Source organism: Paramisgurnus dabryanus, chromosome 6 (genome assembly GCF_030506205.2).
Source record: "Paramisgurnus dabryanus chromosome 6, PD_genome_1.1, whole genome shotgun sequence".
NCBI lineage: Eukaryota > Metazoa > Chordata > Actinopteri > Cypriniformes > Cobitidae > Paramisgurnus > Paramisgurnus dabryanus.
Window position 1 is genome coordinate 46,626,922 of NC_133342.1, and position 8,506 is coordinate 46,635,427.

Genomic DNA, 8,506 nt, shown 5'->3' on the forward strand with positions numbered 1-8,506 from the left:
TGCAATTAATGTGTTAACTAATCCTTAGAATATTGTTTTTGATGTCTGATAAATATTGAAATGACTTTAACTTTCTCACCATAGACTTTAACATTGAACATCTTATATGATTTCTTTTGGTTGTTGATGATGACTGATTTATAAAGTCCAGAGTGTTCTGCACTGATGTTCTCAATGGTCAGAGATCCAGTTTGATGGTCGAGTCGGAGCTGGTCTCCGAATTGCTCTTTGTGACACACATATATCGAAAACATATAAGACCACTTAATGATTTCAGCAATACGAGTGCCTGGACTGTCAGATCCATACAACCACGTTATGTGATCATTTCTTTGAATTGCTCTAATATCAGTGTGTAGGGTGACTGACTCTCCCACGTTCACTGACACTGTCTCAATGGTATCTGTCTCTGCACCAAACGCACCTGGAGGACATCATAAAAAAAAAAATTTAAGTTAAATTAACATTGAAGACTTCATCTTAAGAAATGTGAGAAACCTTTTAATAAGACATTGCTCAAAACTTCTAACAATGTATGCACTATGCAGGCCTAAGATTCAATGTGGTGAATTCAAGTATAGGTCCAGTTTGGTGTAAAAAATAATAAGAGTGCAATCTAATTCAGACTCAATTTCATAAGAAACAAAAATAAGCGTACCGATCATAACTGAGAAGTACAGATAAAAAACTCTGCCGAAGTTCATTTTTCTTTTGATCTTCATTCTCTGTTGAATAATGAAGTGATTAACGATTAATGGCTTCCTCCAAGAAAGTGAGTATGTGTAAAAATGAACGTTTACCATGGGAGTGAGAGGACCAGCAGCGTCAAACATTCAGGCTAATGAAATTAAAACGCAATGAAAAAAAAACGCAATGAAAACGTGCCGTGGACTAGTGATGTGAAACTTTTACGAATCTTTTGTTTCGAATCAATTGGTTCGGTGCTTGTTTCAAACTGGCCAGCAAACGAGGCTTCATTACGTCATAACTGTTTCGGAACTTATCGAAAACACGATGATTCACCACTAGGGGGAGTTGAGAACTCGGGTCATTTTTAAGTTCATAAAACATTTATCCTTCTGACTAATAACACTACCATTTTGTTTACTTTTTGTTTATAGACTGATTTTATGACCAAAATTTGCATAATTAAAGGGGAGTTAGTTTTAATTATTTGTTTGCCCTAAATAAAGCCAAAAACATATAATACACGTTTAAATTACTTAAATAAGTTAAATAATTTTTAAAAACATATTTTAATAAAAATCTTGGTATTATTTTGTAAAAAAAAAAAGTCTAAAATGTTTGGACATATCTGCTTTTACACTACGTTGACCAGCAGATGTCGCCAGCGTGTATGGTGTTTCGAACGCTTCGAAAAACTGAATCAATATTCGAAGCAATTGGTTCAAGCTTCGTTTCTCCCATCACTAGCGTGGACTAGTTTGTACGAAGTTTGAAGTGGATTTCTGCCATGTACCAAGGACGCGAGGTTTGGGTCGGGCGATACATATGGCTCCGCCCCAAGTGTAGACACGCCCCCGTTCTGCACGCTCCCGCCAGGTGTAATAATTCTTACATAATGGATGAAGCATTAATTTCTTTCTGCAGGTGTCTTAATCTTAATTAAAAACATAAACCACCTAACGTTGTTGAGGAACTTTACTCGTTTGTTAATGAAAACAACCTGTCTCTGTTGGTGATAATAATTGTGATAAATATGACAAACGACTTTCTTCTGTCGACTTCGGTCTTTCGATAATAAAACGTTTGCTTACAACAATAAGGGAGAACGTTGTAAAAATTGTGGTTGTGAATCGAAAAACGGATACATTGTTATAAAAAGCAACAACTACGAGTAATTAGATTTTGAAATGAATGCATTTGTTTTAGTATTTACCACTCAACATTATTGTCGCTTAACGTTTTCGCCCAGTAGGTGGCAGAGCAGCATAACAACACTAACAATGGCTGCGTCCGAATACGCACACTTGCTTTCGTCTTTGCACTTGACCACTTGACTACTTACATCACATATTTCCTGAATTTCTAGTGCGTTATAGTGGGCGTGAACTGAATATCCCAACGGTGCATTTAGAATTAATAGGCTTGTTCGACTTCACCCGGCGCCGCAAGAACCGACAGCCAGATGACGTCAAAGTTCCGCGAGAGCGATATAAAAGCAAACTCCTCGTATGATTTCGCGAATCGCTCTCGCGGTACTTTGATGTCATCCCGCTGTCGATTCTTGTGGCGCCGGGTGAAGTCGAACATGCCTATTTATTCGATGGGACACACTAGTGTAAAAGAAATATCAATCCAGGTGGCATCAATCTGCACCAATATGTATTTATTTAGGCTACTTTCTTCATTTTGTGCATGCAGCTTTATTATCGTTTATTGTTGTTTATTATGTATAGTCCCTGAATAAACGACACAATTAATTGTGGTTTTCAATTCTTTTATAAGAGCAGTTACAGATGTTTAACAAAATACATGTTTGCTTAAATGAAATGTGCAACACTTTCTGTTTTACTACCAAAATATGTTAACCTACAAGTAAGAGTTTACGCGACATCTCGTGAGGTTTGGGCAAAAGTCTCACGATTTGACTGACATGGGACAGTTTTGCGCACTACTTCCTGTCGCGTGAACGCGCTCTCGATGCAGCCAGTGTTTGTAATCAAACTATTGTTTTACGGTTAGGTGTGACAGAAACTGCAATCTACTGGTGTAAATATATTAAGAGATAAAAGAGTTGAGCGAGGACATGCGTGACTAGGAACAATGCAGATTACAAAATGGAGATGCCGTTCAAAAGAAAGGTTTGTATCCAAATGTGTCCATGATTCGGCAGTGTAAGTTAGTGTTGTTAGATATTCACATACAAGTATTAATGTAACAGTTAAAATTACTGGTGTTATGGATTAACAGGGGAGGTGGGCGTGCACGCAAGCCATTTTACTTGGCTGCTGAGAGTAAAATGTTAGTCTTAAATCTTCAGTCTTCTAAAAATGAAGTCATATCACAATTATTTTTAAACTTTAGACATAAGTGTTTTAGAACTAAATCTTTTATGATCATATTAAGTTGCCTTTTATTCCCAGCTAGTTAGCGAAGCTCTATTTTTATAACTTCATTGTACCTTTCAGAAAATTAAATATCTCTCTTCCTTGCTCTTCCAGGTGCGTAGGCTCCCAAATAATTTAAAACACCTAACGTAAACTGTTAAGTAGTAGCAGAATGGCAGAAGACATGTGGAAACCACACAGTTTCCGTCAAATTAATGTGTTTAAATCCCACCTTATTACTGTTCAGTGGTTCCCAAACTGGGGGGGCATGAGATGAACCCCAGTTTTATGTCATTTTATAAAATAAATTAATTTGTTGTAAATTCTGTGTAATCAAACCTCAGAAAACTATGGCTACTAACCAACAACACTACAGTGTATAATTGTTTAATTCAAATGTAAAGTTTAATATTGTTTTAGAATTTAAGGGAGCTCTAAAAAGTTTGAAAGCCACTGCTATCGTGCATTTGACAGTTTTTTTGTTGGACTTATATATATATAAATCACACAAAATCTGTACATGAGCATGAGCTTTTATAATTCTTCATAAAAAACTATAATTTTTCATGTCTAACAATTAAGATTATAAGTAACTGGAGACAAAATGTTTTCGTATTTCACATAGATCATAAACCTTTGTGTCGGTTGTGATAATGTGTAAATGTTAAATTGTGCTTTTATGCAGAAAAACTATAGCTCCCATCATGTTCACTTTTAGTAGCACTCTTCCCTGGACCAATATGGCTGCACCGTTGATGTACAGCAGCCAATGTCTTGTCTATGTATTTCTTATGTCTATGCTGTCATTCTGCTCTGACCTCACTGCAGGCTCACTATTGGTAGGTTTAATCAACCATTATGGTTTAGCATCATTCTAGGGCAGTTTACAAAACCGCTCCCTATCTCCTATATAGTGTGCTATATTTGGCATCTGCTGAGAAACCAGGTAAAAGTATGCTGCTAAGCATGTGCACTTACCAAGTTAACACAACCCTTACATCTCAAAAAATACATCCAAGTCACTTTTATAGCAATGAATTAGCCTTTAGGAAATAAAAGATCAATTTCTCAGTTTCTGGAAAAAAATTACACATTATTATTATTATCTTCTTTTTACACCACCTGATAGAAGTTAAAGAGGAAAGTCAAAAATAAAGTGAATTTTCATAGCTGAATTCATTTTTTTATTTGCACACAGACTGAAAAGAAAATCTCACAAAGATCAGAAGCTGCAAAGCCTTCGATTTGTCCGGATTGTGGAAAGTGTTTCCTGCGAAAAGCACATCTGAAGAGACACTCAATAATTCATAGTGAGAGAAAACCTTTCTCATGCTCACAATGTGAAAAGAGTTTCATGTGTAAAGATAAACTAAAGCATCACCTAAGATTTCACTCTGGAGAAAAACCCTATGAATGCTCTCAGTGTGGGAGGAATTTTGCATGTCAGGGATCTCTAAAACGGCATACGAACGTTCATTCAGGAGAGAAATTATTCAACTGTTCTCATTGTGACAAAAACTTCAGCAGAGCTGAAGGTCTCGAATATCATCTGCGTACTCACACAGGAGAAAAGCCATTCAAGTGTGACAAGTGCAGTAAACGCTTTCGTTCGACCTCTCATTTAAACAGACACAAGAAGATTCATTCAAATGAAAGGCCTTACTTATGTCCTATCGGTGGAAAGGGTCTTTCACAGCTGGACTATGTTAAAGACCATCCGAAAATGCATGCCGGCATAAGAGTGCATATGTGTTTCAAATGTGAGAAAAGCTTCACTTCAACTAACAATTTAAAAAGACACCAAAAAATCCATGAAGGAAACCTCAATGATCACAATAAGGAGAAGCCTCACGGATGCTCTCAGTGTGGGATGAATTTTGTGTTGCGGGGATCCCTGAATCGCCATATGAACATTCATTCAGGAAAGAAATTATACAACTGTTCTCATTGTGACAAAAACTTCAGCAGAGCTGAAAGTCTCGGATATCATCTGCGTACTCACACGGGGAAAAGGCCATTTAAGTGTGACAAGTGCAGTAAACGCTTTCGTTCGACATCTCATTTAAAAAGACACCAGAAAATTCATTCAAATGAAAGGCCTTACTTATGTCCTTTCTGTGGAAAAAGTTTTTCACGGCTGGACTATTTTAAAGACCATCAGAAAATGCATGGCGGCATAAGAGTGCATATGTGTTTTGAATGTGGGAAAAGCTTCACTTCAACTAGCCATTTAAAAAGACACCAAAAAGTTCATACTGGAGAGAAAGACATCAAGACTGAAAACAATTTCGCTTATTTCAGATCAGTCGAAAATAAAAAAACATGAGAGTCAGCTTACCAGAAGCCATAACAAACCCAGCACTTGCTTTCAGGTAATGTCTCAACGTATGTCAACATAAACATTGTATACATCATTTTCAGTAATATACATAACTTGAAACATTGGCTACGTATTTCCCTTGGTTTACGTATTTTCTATTTTGTCTGTCTTTTCAGACAGAGCTGGGGCTAAGGAGGTGAGTCCATTTTATACTTTGTTTATTTCAGACCTGACCAAGGAGAAAGAGGAGAGTCAAAAACTTAATGAAGGATGTGTTTCAGTGCTTCTCATTTCATCATGTTTCAGCTGCTCATAGACTTTTAAAAAAATTATGTTTGAACTTGTGTTGGATTTTTTTATGACTGACGACAGTCGCTTAACCTTCTGTTCAGGGCCAGTTCTGGTGTCTATTGTGTTAATGAATAAAACTACATAAAAAATCCGTTCCAAATAAGCAGTTTGATCTGGTTATTTCTTGTTTATTTCTTGATTCTGTTTACATTTGTTTAAAATGTCACCATTGTGCACAATTGAATTTGACTGGCGGTTTTAAGCACAGTCGCAGACAAAAATGCAGTCTTAACTGAAAACAGCTTAAAAGATATTACGGACATTGCTCTGTCTGAAGATGTTGGTAAAAACCTACTAAAATGTCCTATATATAATACTATGGGGTGGGTTCTCGGACAGGATATATCTTAGTCCCAGACTAAAATGCATGTTTGAGCTGCCTTACTTCAAAAACATATTGCACTGTCATTCCTTAACATATACTGTATCAGTGCCATTTTTTTATCTCAAGATGCACACCAGTAAAGTTTTTCATAAGGTATATGTTTGCAAAACCAATTTAAATGTCAGTGAGGTGGTTTTACGGACAGGGATTAGGCTAGTCCTAGACTAAAATAAATTTAAGAGCTATCCACACTGAAAACAACTTGCAATGACATATCTTAAAATACATCAGTGCCGTTTGTTTTGCCTCAAAATACATACAAGTAATGTTTTAGTAAGACATGTTTGTTAAAAAAAAGTTCTATTTCCTAATTAAACTAAGGACTAGTCCTGTGTCTTGTATATCGCACAGCCCTATTTTGGGCATAAATGTGTGTTGGCAGTGTGTGAACCTTCTCTGATGAAGCCAATACGGAAGGACTTAAGCTGCAATTCATTGACTGGCCACTAGAGCAGTGGTTTTCAAACTGGGGGCCGGGGCCCCCAGGGGGGCCGCGAGATGGTGCCGGGGGGGCCCAGTTTTATGACATTTTATGAAATACACTCATTTATCATGAATTCTGTGTAATTAAACCTAAAAAAATAAGGCTACTAACCAAAAGCACTACTTTTTTATATAATTTAATGTTTTTTTTATTAAAATGTTGACTTTTAGAACAGTTTTTTGTCACAAATTTTCTTTAGGGGGCCGCGAAGGAATGCACTGTACACAAGGGGGGGCCGCACGCTGAAAAAGTTTGGGAACCACTGCACTAGAGCTCCAAAAGGAAGTCAATTCCCATAGATCTCCATGTTAAAATGGCCAACTTTACAGTAGAATATATTATTTTTTACAGCCTGGTACAAAAAGTGTTTTCAGTCTGTATAGCTAATTTTCCTCATCATGACAACTGTGAGGGGGGTGAATTTTTTGTAAGTTAAGCCTTATTTTTTGTAAATTATGTTGTTTTTCCGTTTAAATTAAGCCTTAAACTTCTGCATAATTAAGGGTTTGGCCACTTGAGTGACAGGTGAACAGCCACTGCTGTCTCTAGAATCGAGCTGGGCGGACGTGGTTTCAGCAACCAGCTACCTCAGCTTCACCCATGTCCCGCCTCTATACCCATTTTTGGTTATTGTGTCATCGGTGACATGCGGCCAAGATGGCCATGGCAGGACACTCCTACTTTAATCATCACAAATGATCTTCACAAACCAATGGGTGACGTCACAGACACTACGTCCACATTTTTTTAAGTCTATTGTGTGAACACAACACAATACAATGACAAAAATCCACCCTCTACTTCTTTTTAATCCCCATGAAACCAAAGCAGTCTCATTAGACATGCTGTTTTGATTCTCCTGTTAATGTGACGTCACACAAACAAAGCCCCGCCCATGACCACTGACTTACTGGTTGATGTTACCCTAGAACTTTTCTAAATGTGTTTGTTTGCACATTGTAGACCTAATATGGCTAAATATAGTATTGTCTTAGACTGTATTCACAGAAATCAGATCTATTTTCAACCGATAGTCTGTTGGTAAGGGCGTGAGGAGCTGTACCTCATTTGCGTTTAAAACAGGGATGGGGAACCCTGGGTCCTGGAGGGCCACTGCCCACAACCCTAATCAAACACACCTGCATTTCACTTCAAGTAATCCTGAAGGCTTTGATTGGATTTATCAGGTGTGTTTAGGTGTTTCTCAATGTCAAGGATACTTCCTTGGCAGGACTGGTCTTTCCAAGTCACTTCCTTCAGAGGATAGGCGAGGCTCCTCTTCAGCATTCGGAGAACACTTAAATGGAACAAGCTAGCAAGTGCAAGTTGTTGTGTCATAACGTCAGTGAAAATGTGTGCTTTCGGCGCTGCGCGCATAGGATTATGGGTGATTTGAGAGGCGAAGGATACACATATGCATCCTTTCCTGTGTATGGGATATTTTTCGAACGAAGGACTCAGTCCTTGGTTGAAATTCCGAGGATCCTCGACATTGGAACAGTCCTTCGACGGATGTTGATGACGTAGCATCCTCGAAATTCTGGCTTCCGAGGATCCTTCCTTGACATTGAGAAACGCCTTTTGATTATGGTTGGAACTAAACTGTCCAAGACTGTGGCCCTTCAGTACCAGGGTTCCCCACCCCTGATTTTAAGGTACACACATGAAAACAGCACTTTTTTGCTCCCACCAAAATAGGGGCAATTTGGACATGCTATAACAAATGATCTGTGGGGTATTTTGAGCTAATACTTCACAGACACATTCTAGGCACACTTTTATTACCGGTTCATCTTGTAAAAATTAAAAACAAAAACTACTTTTCAGACCATTGATAACTCTCAATTAACCATGTCTGAATGCTAAAAACAGCACTAAACCTAAAAGTATATTAA

At 37.7% G+C, this 8,506-nt stretch overlaps 1 long non-coding RNA gene across 1 annotated transcript; it reads right to left on the bottom strand.

Moving 5' to 3' along the window:
• Positions 1-85: 85 nt before the first annotated feature.
• Positions 86-880, bottom strand: LOC135767260 (uncharacterized). The gene is made up of 3 exons (XR_010541986.1): positions 801-880; positions 659-725; positions 86-424 (listed from the first exon to the last, which is right to left on the bottom strand). It is a non-coding gene; the product is annotated as an uncharacterized lncRNA (long non-coding RNA).
• Positions 881-8,506: the final 7,626 nt, after the last annotated feature.